At 36.2% G+C, this 13,297-nt stretch overlaps 1 long non-coding RNA gene across 1 annotated transcript in view; it reads left to right on the top strand.

Moving 5' to 3' along the window:
- Positions 1-12,738, top strand: part of LOC150083110 (uncharacterized) — a 39,107-nt gene extending 26,369 nt beyond the window's left edge. Inside the window, exon 2 of the long non-coding RNA XR_016547162.1 lies at positions 12,412-12,738. This is a non-coding gene — a long non-coding RNA (uncharacterized LOC150083110). The remainder of the gene's footprint in view (positions 1-12,411) is intronic.
- Positions 12,739-13,297: the final 559 nt, after the last annotated feature.

The raw sequence follows: 13,297 nt of genomic DNA, 5'->3' as shown, positions 1-13,297 counted from the left end.
ACAGTTATTCCTTTGTCTCTTTAGTTCTCCAGCACTGTAATTGTGTTACCACCTAATTGGTATATTTTTCTGGGCTTACTGCTACCATTATGCAGTAACATTGTATTTTACCAATGTTAAACCTCATTTGGCACTTCTCAACCTAAAAAAATAATGGCAAGACCTAATTTTTTTTAAGTCTTGCCATTATGCCTTGATTCATTGACCACCCTGCCTACCTTTGTGCAAATGTAGGCAGTAAGCTTGATATGCTTTCATCAGTATTGTTAATAAATATTGTAAGCCCTGAGGGACTTCACTAATAATATTAGTCTAAGAAGAGCAGTGCCATTTATAACCCATGTCTGTCTTCTGCAATTCAGTTACCCACTCATACATAGCTTGCCACACTGTTCCAATCCATAAGCAAGCTTTCATGTGGAACAGTGTCAGAAGCATTAGGACTTAGGCTTCCCTGTGCAATTGGGCAACAAGTGTTGTCCACCGGGCTCGATCAGCAGGAACGGCTGCTTCTTTCCATGTGGTACCAATGTTTCTCGAGTCTTCTTGTAACATCATGTCCTGGGGGCCTGCCTCTTATCCTCAGGTGGTATCCATCACATTGCAGCTTTAGTATGCATTTGGTCTGGTAGGTGCATTCTGCTACAATATCCTGTAGCCTGTGCAAGCCACTTCTTCTTAGATTCTTGTTATTGGTAATGCAGTTGCAGTAAATAATGCCAAGTATTCTTCATAAACATCACTGGTGGAACACTTTGAATTTCTGCGCTATTCGAACTGTGATCTTCCAGGTTTCGCTGGCAGAGGTCACAATTGGCTAAACTATAGTGCTGTAGAGCACTATAGTTTAGCCAACCAAATTGGGCACAGTCATTGTAACATTGCTGGTGCTTTACGAATTCTGCAGTTGACATCCATGTCGCCACCTAGAAACACTAGACAGTATGCTGCCAAGATAGGTGAACTGATGTATTTCCTCGACAGGTTGATGTCTATACCTATTTGTGTATCCATTTGAGCATTGCTGACCTGTATGGTCCTTGTTTTATCATCGCTTATCCTCAACCTAATTTTACCAGCCAATGTCTCCAAGTTGGTAGTCATATCTTATAGCCATTTTCCTGTTTCTGCTAGCAATGCAATGTCGTCTCAAAGTGCAGATCCATGACGCAGTACTGGACATTCTGCGGGATGCACAGATTCAGCCCAATCAACCCTTTCTGCATAAAGAAGTCCTTGGTCAGAAGGAACAAAAAGGCAAAAAGCCTTGTTTTTATGGTGGTGTTGATGGATTTGTGGGGCCAGTATCAGTCCCCACATAGCAACTGGAGTTCAGGTAGAGGTTCTGGAAAATACCAATGTAGCGGTGAGGAATGCCATACATTCTCATAATGCTCCACAGTGTGATTCTCTGTGTACGCTGTCGAATGCTTTTTTTGAAATTGATGGAGTTGATTGACAGCGGCCATTAAAATTCCACACTCTGTTCAACATAAGCAAAGAATTCTGTGGTTCTTTGTTTGTAGGTAAGGACTTCTTATAAGCTGCCTTAGTTGCCTAACTCCTTTATGATCTGATTGCAGACAGTTTTGTACTTGCTGTAGAAATCCATGATCCCTTTTAATTTATAATAATTTTTTCTTCTCTGCTGTTAGTCCCATTAGTTCACCTAATATCCATTTAGGTCTAAACCCCAATCAGTATCTCTTTGTTCTATAAAAGGTTCAGTAGCTTTTATGATTAGTTACCTGATTGCCTCCCATTTAGATTTTACCGTTAGTAACATCATCAGTTGGTCCCACTGAAAGGAATTTAAAAATTGTGTAAAACCACTTTAGTCACCTTGTTATGAAAGCAAAATCCCTTCTGCTTACCCTTGATAGTAGTTATGTATTTAAGGAAATCCCTCATCAATATATTGTGATCACTGCTGATAATCAGATCAATTATTACGTTCTCTTGTTGCCTTTCAACATAGTACTTGTAGAAAACAGTCATCCAGAAAATTTCTGCCTCTGTGTGGGCCCAACCCACAAGTTTCTATTAATATGTCAAAAGTTGGTCTCCAATTATAACATTCCGATCTATTGGCCTACACCAGACACTTCTACTCTTATTTAATTTTCCAAATCCTTATGTCACACTGAACTGACTCAGCACTGTACTCACCACCCACATCATCTGGGTGCACTGCCTTAGATTCTGTGTGCTTCTTAACCAAGAGCATTACTTCCACATTGCTAACATTTGAGTGGCAACATGTTTCCAATATCTCTACCATGTCCACATACATTTTAATATCATTTACCATCAAGGATAACTTTAGATTGGATCAATATTGGCAGCTGCTAAGTGGAACTTTCATTATTTCTTAAAAATTATTGTTTTTAATATTAGTATTACCTGTATACTGCAAGGAAGCTACAAGTATTTGCCACACTACTCAAAAATAAGAAATAATAATTAAAAATAATAATAATAAAATAAAAATAATAAAAATCAGCATTAATAACAAAATAATAAAAATCAACATTAATAACAAAATAATAATAAACAAATCAAAAATAATAAAAAGTAGAAAATAAAATAGACTAATTTATGTGTTTAATCCAGTCATCCTTTGAATTTCTTCAAACACTCAACTTCGATACCTGTGTTGTCAATTTGTTCCAGTAAATACCAACTTTCTGGCTAAAAGAAAACTTCCTGCAATGTAGTCTAAACCTCTTCTTCCTATAACAGTGAAGAAATCCTTTATAATGATGAAAATTTTGCTTGTATTCATTTTGCTATTCCTCTAAGAGCCTTATAGATGTCACTCAGGCCCCTTCTAAGGGACCTGAGTGACATCAGATCGATTTGCCAAGCTTTGTAGCCCACATAACCGAAGTATTTTTAGATGAGATCTCCGTACTTGGATAAAGTATGTTGTGCCACCATACAACTACCTTATACAATGCAGTTATGACCTCCATATCCCTATCTATGTGCTATTATTGAATTGATCACCGGTAGGACACCATGGGCTTTCCAGACTGCCTGTTCGCACCGTTCAGAGAATTTCATATTCTCCCTGTATCATAACTCCCAGATCCCTTTCTTCCTCAACTGTTTTTAATTAACCTCACTAAGTGGTGGGGTTGGACTATTAATGGTGGCACCTTTATTTTTTAGCAAAAATGGTGGTGGGCACCTGTCAAAAGTACATTTCCTTGTTAATTTTCGGAAAACAGTTTTGATTTTGATTTTTGAATTCTGCTTGAACACTGCCAATATTTCATCTTTTCTAAATGAGTAATCTTTAAAAAGTATTAAAACTGTCATTGCTTGAAAGGTATTCCGTAACTCTCCCTCTGTAATTGTCCAGTTAGGTGCCATATAGCATCTTAAACTGTTATAGACTCCTTTTCTGAAATTAAAACCTTTACCTCTGACTACTGCAACACTTTTTTTTTTTTTTTAAATCTTCTAACAACTGCATGATCATACCTACCAGTGGTTCCTGTACTGTGAGCCCTGTAATGGCATATGATTCATCAGTAATGATCAGGTCTACAATATTATTATCCCTAGTATTTTCTCTAAAACTAGTTGTACCCAGCGTAACGTACAGTCTTTCTGATTATGGCAAATAGTTTAATCTAGATCCTTCATTCCTCACTATTCTTGTTTAGCAGTGATATAAATCTAGAGCAGGCATAGGTTTCCTTTCTTCAGTCGAAAAACTAACGTTTTTGACTGAAGAATGCCCAGTATGGCGGTCATGCGAGGTGAACCACGTGAATGGGTGCTGGCAACGATTAGCAGTTGGAAAATTTGGGCAACACACCTAAGCGTTTTATATATATAGGTGCTGGCACAAATAATAATCATGTAGATAATTTGAATATTTTGTTCCCCAAAAGTGTGTTTTTTCTCTCACTTATTCCACTCGCTTATGGTCAATTTGAAATCACCCATAATAAGATACTCACCCCATTCCTCCTCCATATAGAGACTGTTGTCATATTCTTCACAATCTTCTGGTATATAGATTACTTCCACTCTCATTATGCATTTGCTTCTAAGTAATTCACATCACACAGATTCTGTTCTAGCAAGCATATCCTGACTGTAAAAGCTATTTTCACTTTAATAAGAAGCATGGCCAAATACACTGTACATACCACTAAATATAATTCTTAACTTAAACCCATAATCTCCATTTTCTGTTAGCCTTGTTATTTCAACGTTAGTTGTCTTTAACCAGGAGTTTGAATTCACTCATTTTATTAACCACACTCCTTACATTACTGTAGATATTAAAACTGAGTATTCTTCAATAGACTGTTGCAACAATAAACATGTCTATATTACCTTTGCCCCCACCCCAAATAGCAGCTTCCCCTGAAACCTTAAGGTTAACAATACTTGCAAAAATCCTTGCATCACCTTTGTTTAAATGAATACCACCTCTACAAAATAGATTCCTTCCACCTACAAGTGCACACCACTTTGATAAAAAATTTTCCTCCAGAAGCCTTGCAGAGTTGGCGTTCCCTGACCTTAATGCATCCTCCGTGTTTGATGGTCACGGGCTCGAGCCCCGGTCTGGTCAAGAGGCGTGTGCTGCACACTGCTGCCCCTGCCCGCCTGGCTACGGAGGCGCCCCGTACTGTTTGAAGCTCTGCTAAGTGAGGTATTGCTATAATGTTAGTCTTTGATGAAGTAATCAATACAGGTAGTTCCCGACTTTACGAGTTATTTCGTTCCTAGCGCACGCTCGTAAAGTGAAAACTCATAAAGCAGGAATTTATTTCCCATATACATAATGTTAAAAATAGGGGTTACGTTCTCAACAGTGAAATTAGTTAGCTAATTAGTTGTTTAAACAATGATTGATTTATCCAAAGAACTGAAAACTTAGTCTGTAAAATCAAGCAAATTATAATAAAGAAATTATTTATGACTTACAAATGTTAAAGAATGTTTATTCTTCATCATCATCGACTAAATACACACTCGTTGCTTACTCATTATTGGCTCGGCACTCGTTGGTTTGTTGCACAAGGAGTCGTCTTCTTCAGAAATGCTTCAAGAGGCATTTGTTTTCAAGATAATCTTCTCTTTTCTTTATAAATTTCAATAGCATGCATAAGCATTTTTTAACAGAACGCTCAAATTGCAACTAACATGATTTGTGTGGAGTAACAAGTTTACAATGCTTTAAAAAAAAAAAGGAATGAAGAGCAGATTCTGAAAATTTATTTATGTTTTTTATATGATTGAGGCGCATTTCACTATAATTGCATAAAAGACCACACAATTCCAGCAATTGGTATTTTTGCAAATGCAATAAGATTGTGTTTACTACCTGTTTATAATTTATTGCACTAACAGAAAAGCCCAATAAACCGGAAAGTGCAAATTGTTTTTATTGTTTTGTGGTAGTGACCTCCAGAAGAAATGTGTTTTAGAAAAATATCACAAAGGCGTTCAGAATTGATTCTTATAATGGAACATATGTTAACGATGAAAATGTAATGCATTTTAATGATTTGAATTGCTAACTAATACAATTTACACTATAAAAACAACCTTTCAAAGAATTATATAGCGAAAATTTCAACTTCCGAGATCATAGAACGAATTACCAAAAAGCAATGTGTTATTGGGTTCACATTACGATATTTTCATGAATGGTGTCTCTGGAATGGATTAATATTGTAAAGCGTGAGTACACTTGTATCATATAGCTATAAGCATGATTTGAAATGCGGTATTTATGAATGTTTAACATTGGTTTTTTGCAATTAATGTGCATATTTTTAAATTTGGTGATACTTGATACAGGCAGTTCCTGACTTTACAAGTTAATTCGTTCCTAGCATGCGCTCGTAAAGCAAAACTCATAAAGCAGGAATTTATTCCCATAGACATAATGTTAAAAACAGGGTTTATGTTCTTAACAATGAAATTAGTTAGCTGATTAGTTTATGTTTAAACAATGATTGATCTTTCCAAAGAAATGAAAACGTAGCCTGAAAAATCAAGTAAATTATAATTTAAAGAAATTATTTATGACTTAACAAATGCTAAAGAATGTTTATTCTTCATCATCATCAACTAAATGCACACTCGTTGATCACTCATTGTTGGGTCTGCACTTGTTATTGGTTTTTTGCACAAGGAGTCGCCTTCAGAAATGCTTCAGGAGGCATTTGTTTCCAAGATAATCTCTTCTCTTTTCTTTATAAATTTCACGATAGCATGCATAACTATTGAGTATGGGCTTGGCAAACCCGGGGTTCTGAGCTGGATATCATCATTCTTCTCTTTCTTGTTGATTCCTTTCTCTCTCTCAGGGTAATTCGGGTAATTTTTTTTTTTTGGCTGGTGCAGCATAAGCCTTAGGCTTCCTTGCACCATATGGCTGATGATGATGATGATAATAATAATAAGAGACCCTCCAGTCTTGAGTTATTCCATTAGGCTTTCAGCTTAGAATTCCTCCTATTGTGTCTTTTTTTTTTTTCTTTTTTCTTTTGCATAGTCCTATATTTATCCAGCCAATCAATAGGTCACTTTTGTTTAATATCATTAGTCCCCATGTGAATCATAATGCTCTCTTTAATCCCCTTAAAATCTGACAATATGTTGGTAACATCATCAATTGTGACTCCTGGCAAACATGCCCTGCTTTTAGCCCTATCTTTATTACAAACATTGTCCATTTCCCCAGACAATAGAATCTCCTCATAAAACTAAATCGTCTTGACCAAGAACAGTAGTATGATGCGCTTCACTATTCTCTTCTGTGACCCGAATCAGGGTGGGCCATCACTTGACATGGTCATGGATACTTGAGTCTCTAATGAGCTATCAGTTATATTTGTTTCTAGGGCAAACACCTGTCTCTTCAATGACTTAAATTCTTCTAGTAATGCACCAAGTTTTCATTTGAGATTGGCACTCTCCCTACATCGGTAAGAGAAGAAAATTGTCAGTTGAGCTTGGTTTGCCTACTAGTGTACAGACATTTAGAATAATGTCATAGGCTGTGCAGGGGGGGCAAACCCTTGACTCACACCAGAAATGTCCACTGCCATTTCTGTCTGAGCATTGATATCCTTTCACAAACTATTGAAAGTGACCTTGTAACCACAATTCGGGTAAGATTTGAGATAGATAAGAAAAATTACAAAATTTAAATTTACAAAATATTCTGAATTATTCATTTCAAAATATTCAAAAAATATTTAAAAATTTACAAAAACTCAGTAGCAGGAATGCTTCAATTTGGGAGATGATGAAAGAAGTCTCCCCCCCCCCCTATGAATTGTGATTTTATTATGTGTTCTACTTGTTCCCTCTTTGTGAAGCTACTTTTAGCAGGAGATGATAGAGACAAAGGAGATAGAGGCAATTCAGCCTTCTGATTGAGTTATATGAAGGCTTGAAGAATAGAGTTGATTTCCTCAACTCTATTCTTCAAGAAACAAAATTACAAGAGAGGGAACCCATCACCCACTCAACTGCACAGCCCAATGCTAGAACCCATGCTCTAGCATCAAACAACACAATGGTGTCCTCTACACAGAGATCCATGGTCCCACAGGATGGAGCTATAGTTGATGACTTAATTGTCAGGGTAATGAAATATATTGTGCAAAAAGAACATGTGGAATAGGACTAGTGTATTTCTGTCATAGGCTAAAGTTGATAACATGCAGCTGTCATAGTTTAAAGGCACAAAAGGTGATATTGTTGTACACATTGGTAGTAACGATGTTAAGAGTAGAAGATGTGAGGATTTGCTTAACAAGTATGAAGGCAGTGTTTAGAAACAGCTGCAATTTAGTATTAAAATTGAAAGTTGCTGAAATTCTACCCGGCCACAATAGAAGGTAGCACATGATGAGAGACTTGTCAATTAGTTCATCCCTGGTGAGACTATGCAATACTCATGGGGTAAGTATGGTTTTGCTCACCAAGGTCTGTGCTTGTTAACAGTGGACACTACTTTCACAGGAATGAAATACAGTAAACCCCCGCTATTTGCGGGGGTTACGTTCCTGAGAAATGCCGCGAATACTGAGTTATGGCTCCCATAGTAATAAAGGGGCATTCGTTCCAAAGAATGAAATATATAAGGAAAACTAGTCTAAAATTTTGTCTATGTATGTATTATATGTACCTTCATAATATGACTATGTACATAGACAGTACATAGTGAAATGCAAGCATAAGGCATCGAAATGAATCTAAGAAACAATTTAATATTAAATGTAATATTTATTATAAATTTCAAACAAATCTTTCAATCCAGCGCCTTTGCTATAGCCAAAACTTATCCCGCCAGTTCTATCACCAGTTTCACTAAAGTGTTGATAAAGCTGTTTTGCCTTTTCATGAATGATGAAAAGGGGAATTTTATTTTGAGTTCAGTCTTCTATCCACAGATTTAAAGCTTTTCCATTTTTTCTAATTTAATATCACGAGTTACAGAGCAAATTTTTGAAGCAGTTAGCGCGTTTTCGCGGACACTACGGCAGATTTTTTTCTTCCAATTTCTTGATTGATCGTACCGTTTGACTTATTGATTTTATAATGTTTTGCCACTGACGAGACACTTTCACCATTAGAAATTTTGTCTAATAACTGAATTTTACTCGCTAATGTCATCACCTTCTTTGATCTTTTCACAATTCCCTTGTTATTTGTAGCCATATTTTTGTAGAAGTTAGAAAAGAACTTGTCCACAATAAAGTCACTTTCTTCTGTTATCACACTTGAAAAAGTCTGTTTACACTAATACTCTGCAAAAAGGTAGATTTTTCACTTTTGTAAGCATATCAATTTATAAATTGATAAATTTATTCAATTTATAAGCATATAAATTAAAAGCAAACGACGAAACCTCCCGTGACAAGCGCATAGCACATACTGAACAAGGATTAGTGAGAAACATTCACGCTTGCAATTTTGTCACCCCCCTCTCTCCCCCCCCCCCCCACCCACTGAGCACTGTTTTGACCCGGAAAGATGATTTTAGCCACGCCCATGTTTTTTTTTTTTTTTTTTTTTTTTTTATGGCAGAAAATGTTCACAGTGATTTAAAATTCATGTTTTTTTTTTTTTTTTTAGGTTTCATTTTATATTAAATCAGCAACCGCGAATAGCGGGGGTTTACTGTACAACTAAATGAAAGGGGAGAAGGAATGTTTGCCAATGCTATTGAGGCAGTCTTAGGGGGTTGGAAACTGTAAGATTAATAGCAGACACAGAGGCGAAAGTGATTCTTTACTGCTTTTATTGGGGTATACATCAACATGAAAAGCAAAGTGTTGGAGGTACAAGGCCTTCTGTGATAATCATAGGATAAGCAGTTGGTTGTGTTAGGGTTACTACAAATGAAAACTGCATGTATACTTGAACCTGTTTTTACCATAATGTCAGAAATATAGTAAACAAATTTTATGCATTTGAAGTACTAGTTAAGTCAGCAAATACAAACATCAAAAACATGGTGCCTCTCAAATATAAGCAATGCAGAATTTGAATATTAGCATTAGTAGAGGCATTTGATGCAAGAAAGCAAGCTTATGCAGCATCACCCAAAAAAAAAATAAAAATAAATAAAAAATAACCACTTCCACTTCACCCCTCTGTTCGTTCGAAATACCTGTCCAGCTGAGCCTTAAACTTATTTAGGCTATCAACTTCCACGAAAAGGGATGGAAGTCTATTCCACCAACCAACCACACGCTGGCTAAAGGCAAATTTCCTCACGTCCATCCTACATCTGTCTTTCCTCAATTTGAATTTATGCCCTCTCAGGTGAGCAAGAGGAAGAATCCCATCAGCATTGAGCATGCTCAAACCATTCAAGGCTTTATACACCTCTATCAGTCACCTCGCTGGTGAGTAGTCTCCAGACACTAATTTGCAAAACTTAAGCCTTTCTTCGTAAGAGCACCGATTTGTTCCATTCACTAATCTTGTTGCCCTTCTCTGTACTCGTTCCAGCATCTCTACATCCTTCTTGAAATGAGGCCTCCAGACCTGTATACAGTACTCTAGGTGTGGCCTGACCATTGCCTTATACAAGGGAATAATCACCTCCTTATCCGTGCTAGAAAAATTCCTATATATCATTGACAATACACCATGAGCTACTCTTGCAGCCTGTCTGCACTGCTCAGAGAAATGGTGAGTACAATGTGTACAGTAAAGATAGGAGTGTGCAAAATAACTGCAATGAGTATAGTGACCAACTGTACAGACAAATAAAGTGGACTAATAAATCAGATTGTTTTATAATGGAGATTTTACTTTCCAGATATTGAATAGAATTTTTGGGTTAGTCACTGTCACAGTAGTAAGAACTTGTGGGTTTATTAGATGACTATTTTCTACAGTAGCATGTTAAAGGAACAAAAAACAATATGCCTGATCTGACTATCGGCAGTGACTCATAATGCATTAAGAATATCCAAACAAATTAATGACTAGATGGCAATGATCATAATACATTTACGTGGGGTATACTCAAAAATATACCAAATATGTCCTACTGCACTCAGGTAATGGAAAATGAAAGAGACCTGGGGTTAATTGTGCAGGCTGCCAGGACAACTCATGGCATTTTATGAACAAAATACAGGAGTATTACTAGCAGGGATACTAAGGCGATTACCATATTGTATAAGGCAGTGGTCAGGCCACATATTGAGTACATACTGCATATAGGTCTGAGGCCTCATTTTAGGAAGCATGTAGAAATGCTGGAATGGGTGCAGAGAAGGGCAATGAGATTGTTGAGAGGAACAAAGGAGTGCTCTTACCAAGAAAGGCTTCAATTCTGAAAAGTGCAGCATCTGGAAACTAGGCACTCACGGGGTGTTTAAGGTTTTCAATGGATTGAACAAACTCAATGCTAATGGGATTCTTTTGCTTAGACAACACACAGGAGCATAAATTCAAATTGAGGAAGGACAGTTGCAGAATAGATGTGCAGAAGTTTGCCTTATGCCAGTGTGTGGTTGATTGTTGGAACATGCTTCCATCCTATCCGTTTGGAAGTGGATAGTTTGAATAAATTCTAGAAAGAACTAAAAAAAATTATTGGTGAGGATGGACAAGTGATGCAGGATTTTTTTTTTTTTAACCAATTCTGCATAAGCTTACTTTCTTGTATCATTTGCCACTACTAACGTGGTAACTTTATTATCAAGGGCACCTTTGCTGCCTCTGTTAAACTGCAGATGCTGCCAGGTTAATGGAGGCAGCAAAGGAGGTAAGCATACTTTTAACCATAATCATAACCTTGAATTCTTGGAGGGTTCCTGTGAACAGGAAATGTGCAAATGTACAATCAGTTCACAAAGGGGAATCAGTGAGTGACATGAATAATTACAGCCTGTTTGCTTGACTTCTCTTCCAGGGAAAATAATGGAGATCTGCTTGAACAGGTGTAGAGAAGGGCAACAAGATTAGTGAGGAGGACAAAAGGATGCTCTTACCAAGAAAGGCTTAGTTGAGTGAATTGCAATGTCTGGAGGCTAAGCACCTGCAAGGAAATGAGATGCTTGATGATTGAGTAAATTTATCTGATAGCATTGCAGAAGCTTCATCTGTTCATAAAAATTGAAATTTCATTTAACTGTTATTTGGTATTTCTCAACTTGTTTACTCTACACTATGCAGGACTATTTGAGGTCAAAACCAGACACCTGGAAACTCTCTTTATCTAATAAATGTATTCATACTGTAAACTATAATTTAATATTGGGGAGTAAAATATGAAAAAAATATTTTAATTCACAGAATAGAAGAAAAAAGAAATCTTGCCAGAAAAGAAAAACACTTGTAAAGGCAGAACTAACTGTGCTGTTGATTTCTCCTTCCTTTGAAACTGTGTCATTGTACTTTTATTTTAATTGTTCATAACTCTTGGTGCTTAACTGAATTTGTACTTTGATTTTAAGGAAGGAAATTTCCCGTTTCCTCATCATGAAAGAAAACACCATTTTTACCAAACATTTTTGGATCAACCATTCCAAATGAATATTTGGAAATGAAAAGTTGTTCTTTCATCACTTATAATTATCCTTACTAGCTTTTTGATTACAGAAGCTATCAAGTTGATCACAACTTGCTCCTGTTTTTCTGCAAAAAAATTGAAATACTATTCAATCAAATTAGACGGTTTTATGTATCTCAATGTTTTCACAACTATTCACTCTTTTCTCTTAAAAAAAAATTATTTGAAATACATTGATTTTTACTATCTTTGTATATATTACTTCCCCTTTTTTAATATTTTTTGTGTACTAGTTTTTATGGTAAATAAGATACTTATAGTGTTTTTATTTTATTACTTGATTTAATATTTGTTCTAATAATCACAGAGTTTTTCCCCTTTTACAGCTCCCACGTGTAGACTTAGTATGTGATCTCACTTGTTCATGAATGTACCTTAAGGCCATGTGTATATCAGTTAGTGAAGCCCTGTCGTGGAGCCTGGATACAATCTGTCAGTGAACAAAATATATTTAAAAGACCTCTCTCTCTCTTGCCCGCACCCCTCAGTCTCCCTAAACTTCTGAGCCATGCAAATAAATGACTGATGATGATGAATGTAGCTTAAAGTTGTTAGTGATCAACATTTTCATAAGTTTATCCTGTTTTGCAAAAATTAAAGTGTCAGCTGGTATTAAAATTATAAAGTAAAGGAAGTATCCTTTGAATACAGAATACATTTTCCGGATGCATTAATAATAGAAAATTGTCTTGTATAGCGGAAACACAATTTACAAAACACAACATTGTAGAGATGGCCAGTGCTCGAAGTGTGTGTGTGTGTGTGTGTGTGTGTGTGTGTGTGTGTGTGTGTGTGTGTGTGTGTGTGTGTGTGTGTGTGTGTGTGTGTGTGTGTGTGTGTGTGTGTGTTATTAGCTCCCCAACATGAGATTAGCATTATATTTTAGCAGTACTAATAATGGAAACTTAAGCAATGTTTGAATGTTACAGGATTTCATTGTGCTATAAAAACAAAGCAAAATGGTAAAAACCAATTACTGATATAGGCCATACTATGTAAATTGCATTGCTATTATTATTAAAAATATAACTAAAAGGGGAAAAAAAAAAAAAAGCATTTATTTTGGCGCACTATGACATATTATCCACATGGACACATACCTTTAAAAGAGTTTCTAGATATTATCAATGCTATTATTATCATTAGCCATATGGTGCAAGGAAGCCTGAGGCTTTGGCTGCACCAAGCCAAAAAAAAAAATTGTGAGTTACC

Source organism: Mastigoproctus giganteus, chromosome 7 (assembly GCF_048544385.1).
Source record: "Mastigoproctus giganteus isolate SK-2022 chromosome 7, ASM4854438v1, whole genome shotgun sequence".
NCBI lineage: Eukaryota > Metazoa > Arthropoda > Arachnida > Uropygi > Thelyphonidae > Mastigoproctus > Mastigoproctus giganteus.
Note: the sequence above shows the minus strand (reverse complement) of the source record. Positions and strands in the feature narration are given on the sequence as shown.